Source organism: Uloborus diversus, chromosome 1 (assembly GCF_026930045.1).
Source record: "Uloborus diversus isolate 005 chromosome 1, Udiv.v.3.1, whole genome shotgun sequence".
Taxonomy (NCBI): domain Eukaryota; kingdom Metazoa; phylum Arthropoda; class Arachnida; order Araneae; family Uloboridae; genus Uloborus; species Uloborus diversus.
The window spans coordinates 245,216,533-245,229,074 of NC_072731.1; the positions used below are offsets into that span (position 1 = coordinate 245,216,533).

General features: G+C 33.6%; 1 protein-coding gene across 1 annotated transcript in view; it reads right to left on the bottom strand.

Annotated features, from left to right (window-relative positions):
• LOC129234221 (amiloride-sensitive sodium channel subunit beta-2-like) overlaps positions 1 to 10,496 on the bottom strand; it is an 84,098-nt gene extending 73,602 nt beyond the window's left edge. The window contains exon 1 of the mRNA XM_054868153.1: positions 10,407 to 10,496. The gene's annotated coding sequence lies outside the window, so the exon portion shown is untranslated. The remainder of the gene's footprint in view (positions 1 to 10,406) is intronic.
• Between the last annotated feature and the right edge of the window lie 2,046 nt (positions 10,497 to 12,542).

Sequence of the window (12,542 nt, forward strand, 5' to 3'; positions counted from 1 at the left end):
AGGCACTTCACGGAAAAAAAATCTTAAACTGATGTCTTAAAAGCGCAAATTAAAGCCATCTTTAGCAAACTTAGAGCAAGGGGTTTGGGGTTCTGTCCCAGAAATTTTGCAAAGTTCAAACAATTTTTAAACTTTATTTTAGACTTCTCTTTGATTGACTTAAGGAGGAACAGAAGGGTTTGGAGCTTGAGGGGTTGAAAGCGTACAACGTTACGAAATTCTAAAACATATATGCTTCAAAACAATGTATTAATATTCCATTTTCATGTTTTGAACTGCAAATCTGAAAACATTATGCTATAAATTGAATATACTTAGGTTTTGCTTTGATGACCCGTTAATTTATTTTCTATTTCTTTCCTTTTTTATTTTTTCTTTTCTTTCTTTCTTTCTTTTTTTTAATTTTCTTTTTTGTTTTTTTTTCCTTTTTTTTAACATTTTCATTAGTAAAAATATCATTCGCAAGTTTAACCTGACGAATCGTCAGCGTCATGACATTATTTTGATAAGTTATAAAAGTTGTAACTTATGAGTTAAAAAGTACCTCATGAGTTATAAAACTGTCTTAATTCGCCATCTACAAGGCAATGAAAGGTTTAAAAAATATTATCAGTATGTAAAAAAAATATGTTATTCCGGTTACTTAACATTTATTCAAATTAAGAAAACGCATTAGGTAAAATGACTGCCTTTTAACAAGAAACCAGTTGTGAGCATCTTTTCTTTCTTAATACAAAGGTGCATTCGATTTTAAGGAACGAATTAATGCTTATGAATATCTTTTTAAATTCCTATCCAATTTTTCTGACTGAATTCACGCATTTGAGCACAAAACATCCTTGTTTTTGACGAAAGCTGTGATGTGCGAAGAATCCTTAAGGCCAAAAAAAGAAGAAATAAAAAATACCTTCGCTTGGAAGGAAAAGCAAAATGGTATTAATAAGTAAACACATTTAATAACTGCGCACATAAGATTGCGTTAAATGTCTAATTCACACTATCTCGTTCATCGCATTCATGATTGAATGTTAGGTGTCACGCCACGAGAAAACGACATCTGTTTTTATGACATAAGTCTCGTTTGAACAAATGCTCGTGTGATATTATATAACTAGTGGTACTCGCACGGCTTTGCCCGTAGTTGAAAATTAAAAGGTCATTTGGTTCACCTGTATGTTTACAAATAATGGATGACGAATTTCTCGCCAATTTGCTATGTTCATTTGCTCGCCAATGTTACGGTTCCACGTTATGATGATTTCGTAATTTACTCTTCCACGTTGGGATAACTTGCTCGGTAAAATTTTCCTAAAATTGGAATAGAAAAAGATCAAAAACGAATTTTCCAAAAATCGCTTCGAGGTGCACCCCATGCTACAAACTTTGTGCCAAATTTCATGACGGCCGAACGGTCTAGGCGCTATGCTCGTCACGGACATCCAGACAGACAGAGATCCAGATATCCAGGCAGACTTTCAGCTTTATTATTAGTAAAGATTTTGAAAAAGAAAGTGAATTGAACCATGGGCGTATCAAGAGGAGGGGAAGCAATGGAGAGAAGACACACCCCATCCAAAATATTTTTTAAAAAACATTAAATACAAATCCAAAGAGAGAAGAAAAAACAACAAGAAATTTCAGAATATTGATTAATTGACGATTCATTCAACTTCTAAACTTGGTGAAGAGTTAGGCTCTCATAACAAAGCTCCCGATTTTGGAGTGTATTAAGTTCTTTGGGAGCTCATTGTTAAAGGAAAGTTTTTGGTGTTGAGTTACCATCGCATAACCGCTATCATAACAAGATAATGTAGCAGCAAAGACGTCCCTCTTGCACAAACTCCTGACAAAAAGTTTGCTTTCTTTTTCAAAAACCTGTCATTTCGGAGTTTTCATGGAGGAGGAGGGGATGTTGTTTTTATTGTTTTGCAATTATGTGTGAATCTCGCGTTAGATTTTTTTTTTTTTTTGGAGGGGGGGAGGGCACCGAAAGAAATAAAAATAAAACTTTTTTTTTCGAATGTTAATTTTTAAGCAACCACATTGCTTATTGTCCTCATTTGACTGTTTTTATGTCCTATAATTTTATTTTCCCCCGGCCTCCCTCTGCAGCACCACCATCGATCGGCCCCTCCCGATGCTGCTGCTCTAGCTAAAACGGTCTCCAGGTTGCGTCCATGTGCTACACATACACTCACACATACACACACACCACCACACACGCATATACACACACACTCATGTATGCACACAGACACAAACACACGCATACATACACAGACACACACACACACATACCCACACACTCATGCCTGGACACAAACACACACGCCGACATAAAAACACACACTCGTGATTGCGAAAAACCTAATTTGAATTCAGAACGTCAAAATTCAAATTATTTTTTTTAATTTATTTATTTATTTTATTTTATTTTATTTTATTTATTTTTTGAGCAATCACGATTGTTTTTTGTTTTCACTTGTCAGTTTATTGAATTCCTATGATTTTATTTTCCCCCCGCTCTCTGCAGCACCACCGCCGGTCTCACGATGCTGCTCCTTCAGCGAAAACCGTTTCCAGGTTGCGTCACTTACTTGCCTACACTTACACATATACCTACACACACACATACACACACACGTATACATACAGGCACCTACGCATATACATACACACATATACGCATACACACAAGTACCCAGTCACACCCACACAAACACACATGCCTACACACATACACATACCCCCCGCACACAAAGAAACATACCCGAACCCCACACAAACACACACGCCTACACACACACACACACACACACACACACACACACTCGTGATTGCGAAAGACATAATTTAAATTCAAGATGTGAAAGTTTTTTTTTTTTTTTTTGTCTTGATCTGAACATATAAACGTTCTTCAATGTGCTTTAATAGTGATTCAGTTACGCTTGTAATATTCGTGAATGTAGTGCGTGCATGAAAAATCGGTAAAGATGAGGAATTTTCGATGTTTTTCGTGTTGTTGTGGGAAAACCCATTACGTGCGTCAGAAGCTATTGACCAATAGCTACGTTTCCCCCCTTTTTTATGAATTTGTTTGCATCTACTTGATTCATTTCTGTTCAATCTTTTAATTGCTGACTTTTAGGATGAATTTTGCTACTGCTTCAAATTCTTTTTTCTGGTTTGTAAAAAAAATCTGTACAGAAATATTGAAGTTGAAAATGTTTAACAAAGAAACTTTTGTGAGTCTTAATGAATTAAGTTAGCATTTACGAAATTTAAGAAACTTAATTCCACGAAAATATATGCAAGTTCCGCTGCGTAAAATCTCTTTTTTGTGTGACGCAAAATATCAAAAACAGTTGTGATTTTCTTCCTTGCGTAATTTTATGAAAAGTATCCGTATGCAGAAAGCTAAGCAATAAAAAACTGTAGGTTAAACTTAAAATTCGCTCATTTTTGACACTTTTACTAACAATAAAAAACCGTTCCTGTTGTAGTTCTTTGTTTTAAGGTAAAAAGGGTTTCATTCTCCATGGCAAATATATACAGTGGCTCCCAAAAGTGTTCGTACACTTTGAAATTTTTTAGTAAAACCAAAATAACTCAAAACTGAATTTGAATATAAAGTCCAATATTTTTTCGCATCATTCCTATGCCATTCTAAATATAACCCATTGGTTTTTTTCAAAATATTGACGGATCTTCTTTTTGAAATGGGTCAGAAAACGAAGAGACAGAGGAATAACACGCCACAAAAGTCATCGTACACTTAAACATTTTCGAATAAATTCATGATTAAAATTATTATATGCCGTTTTATTAATATTTTTGCATTGTGCTGACCCTTATAAGTCATTTGGCTTTAATATTTGGTTTATTTATTCTATAATATATTGCTTATTACTGTAAAATGGCTGGTATTCGTAAAAAACAGCAAACGCCATTCAAAATTTGAATTTTTTTCCCACAGTAGTGGTAAATTGGTTTGAAATATCTCTAAATTAGTTAATTTATTTGTTTGTATAGTAAAGTTCTTGATAAAATGCTTTAAAGAAATTAATCGGACCGAAAACAAGGTAAGAAAAAGTCAACCGGCAAAGTTGACAAAACGTGATCGTAGATTTAAAGTTAAAATATTTATGAAAAATACACATTTCAGTACTGTAAAAGTTTCTGCAGAGTTAAATGAAACATTTTACATTTAATTTTCACCTAAAATTGTTCGCCAAGTTCTTTGATTAGCTGGATTAAATGGGACCTCTTCCCGCAGAAATGTTCTTGGTCGTGCGAAAAACAGAAAACTTACACTTTTCGTCCCAAAATCAATGATAAATAAGATAAAAACAGTTTAGAATCATGTCTTACTTACAGATAAAAATTAATTTAACATTTTTGGTTAAATTGTTGTATAACTGTAAGTAGAAGAAAAAATTAGGAACTTAATCTTAAGAACTTAGTTGCATCAGTTAATCAGGACGGTGAAGGTGTTTTAGTGTGAGGGTGCATATCAGCATCAGGACTTGGTAGTTTGTAACTTTTTGATGAAATAATGAATAATGCTGTTCCTTTAAATATTTTAAAAAACAACTTCGAACTCTTAGCCGAAAATTTGGTTATTGGAAACAACTTTGTTTTTTTATCAAGATAACGATAAGAAACACACGGTTTTCAACGTTTGCGTCTAGTTCCTCGAAAATTGTCCTAAAATTTAGAAAATACACCCTCAATCTCCAGATTGTAACTTAATGTAACGTATTTAGAGATATCTGGAGGCTAGATTACGAAAATAGGGCTTTAAAACGAAAATAGAGCTAGAAATAGAAATACTCGATGTGTGGTTTAACACGTACTCAGAAATTACGCTGAAAAAAGAAAGAAAAAGAATGAAATCTATTCCCAGATGTTTAAAAGGTGTTATGAATACTGTATGATATTCTACTAAATAATAACTTAATCAAAAGTTAGATAAGTCAATAATATATAGACATTTTATGAAGTGTACGAAGACTTTTGTGAGATAAAATTTCCGGCACTTTTCGGTTTTTGATTTTAAAAAAATTAAGTTTTAAAAATTTTTAAAAACTTTTCATGCAGTTTTGTTAAAAATTGATCGTATATCTTATAATTAAATACCTATTTCGAAATATTAATTCTAACCAATGATTTGGGGCCTATTTCGGTGAAAGTCATAGGTGTACGAAGACTTTTGGGAGCCACTGTATATACATTGACATTACTCTCCGAGGGCCCTTGTAAATCGTTCAGAAAACAATACTACCCCCCTCTCTCTTTCTCTTACGGAGATATTTCTTCACCTCAAAAATTATCTTAATTTAATAAGAATGCACCTTTGATAATATAAAAATGGTGATTAGTATGGCTTAAAAATTTACAAGGCCATTTTGTAAACTACATGAGTGTATTGAACGTAGAAAAACCGATGTTTTATCTCACAAATTTGAAAATTAAGTTTCATACTATTGTTTTGGTGCTACATGGAACCTCTTCATTAATATACAAAAAAAAGCACTTCTGGTCATCCGTAAAAAGCCAAATCTTAAATCTTTCGAAATGGAAATTTGATGCTGCGAACAAGTGAAATCTGTATTTATGAAACTTACAAAGTAATGAAAAAGTGGTTGTGCATAACTTCGAAGCGCTTGTAGGGGAGAACCAGGAAGAATGGGCTGGCTGAAGGATTGGAATTAGTTGTATTTATGTACCGAAATAAAATGCGAATAATTATTTCGCTCTTGTCCTATGAATGCAGCAACTTTAGACGCTTTCTGCTACATCTACTGGATAAACTTGAAATAGTTTTTCACATTTTAGTTTGGCACATAAATGCAGCTGTCTAATTCCTCCCGTTTTCTCATTCCAGCAGGTTCTCTCCAATCCAATTACGTAACTTTTCAGCAACTTTTGCTTCTACGAATAGATAGTTTTTCTTCATTACGACATATTATAACGTAGTGATATATACATTTACAAATTCATTTACTCTTCAAAATAATAATGACATCTTATTTGTTTTAACAAACTTTGATTGATAATTTAGTTTAATGTTCACACAAAATATTTCTCAGTTCATAGTTAATGCCAGCCATTGTAGTTTTGATTTACATCTTACGAAATAGGGTTGTTTCCTTCAGTCAAAAGTACTACTTTTAGTCACTGAAATTGATAGAATAAGCAAAATAATAATAATAATAATAATAATAATAATAATAATAATAATAATAATAATAATAATAATAATAATAACATGGAGCCAGAAAAAAACTTTTAGTTTCCCAACTGTTATTTTTCATTTAATTTTTTTAAATGTCCAATTTTTGAAACAAGGCGTAGTCTTTATGATGTCACAAGCGAAGTACTTTGGTCCGCTACTCCATTGCCACGCTAAATGCCGCGCTTTGCTGTCAACCGCGTTGCCAGGTTATGATAATTTGCGCTGTGCGTTCATGGCATCAGTGAATGGCATTTCATCACTTGTGATGTCATGTGCAGAAGCGTAAAAAAGAAATTTCAATCTGCGCACCGATTAAAATAATTATGAAAAATATTAAATTTTGTCGAATTATTTAAAAATGGTCAAGTCCTATGTTTTTAAGCATGCTCTTTCAGAAAAAAAAAATGCTTTTAAAACTTCGGAAACGACCTTTCAAACCATCATATTCCACAAAGAAAAAAAAGAATGGCTACTTGAATTATTCATCAATTTTATAATCATTATAACAGTCATAACACTTTTCATCAATTTGGACGAACTTTATAAAGACTCGAAAACGTTACATACACACCCATGAGGCAAATTATTTGATCACAAACATCTGAGTGGGAAAACTGAGCTTGGATTTTTTAAAAATCGTTTTAATTCTATCTATAAGTATTAAAATTATTTTTTTATTGATTGATTTGTCAGGTTCTGACTAAAAACATTAATTTTTTATATCTAATAACAACCGTGATAGTTTGCGATGAAACTATTGCGATTACTATTCGTAACCTGGATTGTTGATCTCAATCACAAGTTTATATAATATTGTGCTCGGTAAATCAAGTTGTTTTTAATGAGAATGAAGTACTAATAAATGTATGGACAGTTGACAAGTGTTATCATGAGCTTATTTTATATGCCCATTTCTGAGATTGACATGAATGGATAAGGCTCGTCAGATAGTGTGCTATTGCCATGCCTTGGGGGTTCGCAACCACTAACCTATTAAGGCATGCGAAAAGAATTGGCAATAAAAAATTTGCAATGTCCGGTTTGCAAACGTCCCTAAACATTAATGTTCGTTTAATTCGGTAAGGAGCGAAAGCTACTAAGTTATAGCTTTGCTTTTATTAGCAGTTAAAGCATCAATTAGGTCACGACACTGTTCACAGCTATCTAAACTTGATCTACATATAGAGTTTTTTTTTTTTTTTTTTTGAGCAATCATGATTGCTTATTGTTCTCACTTGACCGTCCTTGGCGTTATGGTTCCTTTTTCAGCTTGGACCAGGGGCCTCTGCAGCACTACCGCCCACTGGCCTCTGCATGCGCGTCGGAATCCACTTTTCCTGGTCAGAGGCGTCCATGTCCTGTACACACACATGCTCACACACATACACACACGCCTACGTGCATACACACAGGTCTACGCACACACACAAGCCTACACATACTTGCACGCACGTCTACGCACACACATCTGTACACACGTAACCGCCCAGGAGGAGGGGCAAGCTTGGGGGGTCAGGTGTCGTTTCTAGAAACAATAAATCCAATGAGTAGGGCCCTGTCGCAACTCATGATTGCGAAATACATAATTTGAATTCAAAATGTCAGAATTCAAATTAATTTAATTTCTTTTTTTTTTTTTTACTGCTCTGAACCAATAGGGTTCCTTTTCCAGTGTTGTATGCTTGGGAAAATGTTTTATCAATGAACCAGGCCCGGTTCTTGGGGTAGGCAACCTAGGCGGCCGCCTAGGGCGGCAAATTTTAGGGGCGGCAAATTTCAAAATTGAAACATATTTCTTAAAAGTATGAATATCTGTTTCAGCGTCAAAAAATTCACTGCTTCAATGCTAAAAGTAATAATAATAATTTAGAGTGTGTACCAGTGCTTGGATATGCAAAACATAGTTCGGAATTAAACAAGAAATTCAATTTAATTTCAGAGGTGGCAAATTGCGTGACTTAAAAGTCTTTTAAAAATATTAATATCTGTTTCAGTGCCATAAATTGCACTACTTTAATGTTAAAAAAGATAATTTAAAGTGTGTACCAGTGTTTGGATATGCTAAACTTAGTTTGGAATTTAACTAGAAACTCAGTTTAATTTTAAGCACTTTACAATTATTTTTATTTTATTAATATATTATTATTTTATATTACTATTATTATTCAATGGGAAGGGGCGGCACTTGTCAATATTGCCTAGGGCGGCAGAACTACTAGAGCCAGCCCTGCAATGAACCTTATTGCAATAAATTGTGTTTTGCTTAGTTGGTATGGTTATTCCTTAACTGATTCGCTCAAAAAATATCCTCTATAAACAATTGTTAAAAAAATTGAATAATGTAAAGAAAAGACATGAAAGATGTATTAAAGCAGTAAAAAAGCTGCCCAAAGAGGCAGTTTCGAGTTTTGACATGGCAACAATTAATTAATGACCACATTGATTAATTTACATTGCAGCTGTCATCAAAACGAAGGTTGTTAATTTGGAAATTACATGAATTACTCTATGTGATGATATTTCTTACTCTTATTGAAAAATAAAAACAATTCAAAACGTTTCGATCGTTTACGGGTTAAGGGTTAATTTATATAGGAGATGACGGGAGCTAAGCTCTTGCACTTCTTTTCAATTTTATGCTAATTTGAACATTTTAGGAAGAATTCAGGCTCTTTATCCGAAAAAAAATTTGTGAAGAGTATACTGCCGTGTAAAGTAAAACAATGGTATCTGCAGCTGAACTCAAAATGCGAAACTGCTTTTTAAAGATATACGCCTAGATATATTTAATTCAAACTCCGATTTTTCAAAAAAAAAAATTTTTAATTATTTCCCACTTACAAATGACCATAAAACGTTGTAGAGCCGTATTCAAGGGGTGGGTTTTTAGGGTTCAGCACATTTTAAAATTTTTAAAAATCATTCCAGAAAAAGCTTTTTATCATACTTATTTTGCTGAAAAAAATATTATAACTATTTTACTTTTTATTAGTACAATTATTATTTATTACTATTTCGAGCACCATTTTGCACAAAACAAAAGTAGCTTTTCCTTCAGATTTTGAAAACGTGACAGTAAAAACAAAAATAAAGACATAGAAATTCTTTAAATTTGAAAAGACCGAACTCTTATAAATTTAGCTTATTTTTTTAGTACATCATATTTTTATTAGTAAAAATGGGAATTTAAGAAATATTATTTCGAATACGCGTATATGAGTACACGTAACTATTATTTTGAGCTATATTAAAAAGATTTCGATTACTTAAACCTTTCAGGGGCGCGTCATTAATTTTTGAGAAATCTTAAGAAAAAACACCACAAATGGGTTTATTTGATCATCTAGACATAGATTTTTCAGTTAAAATTTTTTTTTCAGAATTTTTTTCACTGGGAGTGGTGTCTTTATTTATTCACCCCCCCCCCCCCGGGGAAGGACAAAAACATGTTTATGCATGTAAAAATGAATTTGAATCTTTTCGAACAATATGATTGATTACCTGAGGAAAAAAGAAGAAAAATGATTCACTATTTCAGCGCTAATTAAAAATTTGATGATTTGAACAAGAAATTGAGCCTACGAAAAAAAAATTTTTTTGTTATTCTGCCATCTAATGTCGTTCATTGAACTTAAAAGAAGAGGACTCAAGCGATTTTGATTCAAAAAATTCGGAAAAAAGAGAGAGAAAAAAATTCATAAATTTAGTGGTTTCACAGAGCAACCACTGCCCCTGAAAGGGTTAATAGGGATACAAAAAAGTTATGTAGTGTAAGCTTCAGATTTGTTTTTAATTAAATAGATACGTTACCTTTAGTAATTGATTTAATTTGTCCATTGTAGTAGAAATCAATAGAACACATGAATGTAATCAAATTCGATTGGTCATACAGATTTCATGAGAAATGTGTTTGGTAAAACCCTCCCAAAACAGAAGTCTGCTTACGGCCCTGAAACATTGCATAGAAATAAAATATGTTAAAAAAAAACGCCCGCTTGTGACAATAACTCGATTTTGAAAAAAAAGTGCAGATGCAACTTTTGGTCTTAACACGCCAGCATAGGGCTCCTCCACTATTTCGGTAGAAATTAAGTCCTTGCTGGCAATGTAAATACTAAATAGCAAAGAAAACATTGCATTACTTGTGACGACGTATGACGTAACTTACTTAAGGTGTACGGACTACTCCACTTGTTTACCATTCCCCTCTCAAAGCCTGGAATTTTTTCTATCCACTCAATAATTAAATCTTTGACTTTGTGTTCTGTTCGTCCTTGCCAGCGTATGTGAAAAATTCAATGAAAAGGGTCCGTCCGTCACGCTTGACACACGGCTCAAGGCTGAAAGCATTACCGGCTTCGCTGGAGCATACGGATTCCAATGATATCGCCACCTTCGCTTCATTGTAATTGATGCATCGTGAAATTTCCGCTTTTCGCATGTCCTTTTTTACTTGATTTTGGAATTTCATTTCCCTTTTTTTCATTGAGGCTCTTTTCAAATGGGAGATGAGGTTGATGGGAGATTTTTTTTCCCCAACAGTTGGTAATTTTAGTTTTTGTTGAGATTTCTCAAATCAGTGGCGTAGCTAGACCCGACTTTCGGGGGGGGGGGGGTTACTTCTTTTACATATATATATATACTATATATATATATATATATATATATATATATATATATATATATATATATATATATATATAGTATATATATTATATATATATATATATATATATATATATATATATATATGATCGCTTGGAATTTTTTCCTTTTCTTCTTTTTTTTTTCTTTCTCTTCTCTCTTCTTTTTCTCTTTTTTTTTGAGACTAACGTTTCGGGGGGGGGGGGGGTTTGTCCCCAAAACCCCCCCCCCTTAGCTACGCCCCTGTCTCAAATGCTCATTGTTCAAGGGGAAAAAAAAACATGTAATTTCAGTCTGGTAGTGATAACTGTGGTTTGTATTAGCATGAGGGTTGAATGATAGTCGCCAGACATGCAGGTTGACGTCTTCCTCCAATCTGAAAAGTCGGCTTCAAATGGTTATAAGTATTTCTAAAGATTCAACAGCGTAATGTCTTAACCATTCAATATTACCCTGGCAACCAACAAGCTTATTCCTGTACCAAACAAGAAATCATTCCGACTCGCATCGATGTTATACCTCCTCCCTCAAACTGCGGAGTCGGGAGGAAAATGAGCTACTCCGACTCCGACTTCGGATATTTTAGAGCCTTCGATTCCTTTTCCCCAATATCAGTCTGACTTCGAATCCACGACTTTTAGAGCCCGACTCCAACCCCGACTCATTTCCCCAAAATCAGTCCGACTCTAACTCCGCAAGCGCTGGTAGAGTGGCGGACTTTGAGGGAAAATGATTGATTTCGACTTCTTATCCGACTCTTGGAATTTTACACCTTCGACTCTCGACTCCTTTACCCCAAAATCAGTCCGACTCCGACACCGTCTTCGCGTAGAAATTCCGCAAACGGATGCGGTTTGAGGGAGGAGTTATGACGTCAATACGAAAAGAAATGTTATTTAAATAATTTTCTTAAAGGACCTCATTGCATAGACACGAGCAATTTGTTGACATAAATTTCGAACCATCTTCGTATTTCAACTTTGTTCTTACGTCACTTGCCTTATAAAAAGCAACACTGCAATCGTTTTCTTTAGTTTCTAATATGCCGATTGTCGTTGACTGTATCGAAAATGAACTTGGAAAAAAACATCCCAAAAAATGCAGAAAAATGAATCATGGCGCGAAACATAAATATGTCATTTTGTACTGCGAAGTGATAGTTACAGTATCCAATTCTCATTAACAATACTTCTATCCAATAAAGAATAAAGAAACTGCTTTATTTCTATCTTTGCCTAACAATTTAAATATGTAAGATAAGTTAACACAATTTTCCTAGAAACTGCTTATTAAGTTTTAAGTCAATTAAAGTCTAAATTATTGCAACAAATAATCGCTTATTACACCCAAGAGCCCTGACAGGGAAAGAAGATTGCAATTTCATTTTAACACGCCTTTATTAGCTTCACCTGTATCTCTGTAACATCACCTGTATGTATGTAACGGAATCTTGCAACTCAATTTTCACCTACTTCTGTAGTCTGATTCTTTGTAAGTTTGGTATACGAACTCTGACCGGATGACAATACATTATTCTGTAGTCAAATTATTTATTTAACCATTAACTGTTATTTTTTTTTCCAATTTTAAGCAACAATTTCGCATTTATCCTCTAATACCAGGGTAAAAATCTCAGTTAATTAGGACAGGAGTACAAGAG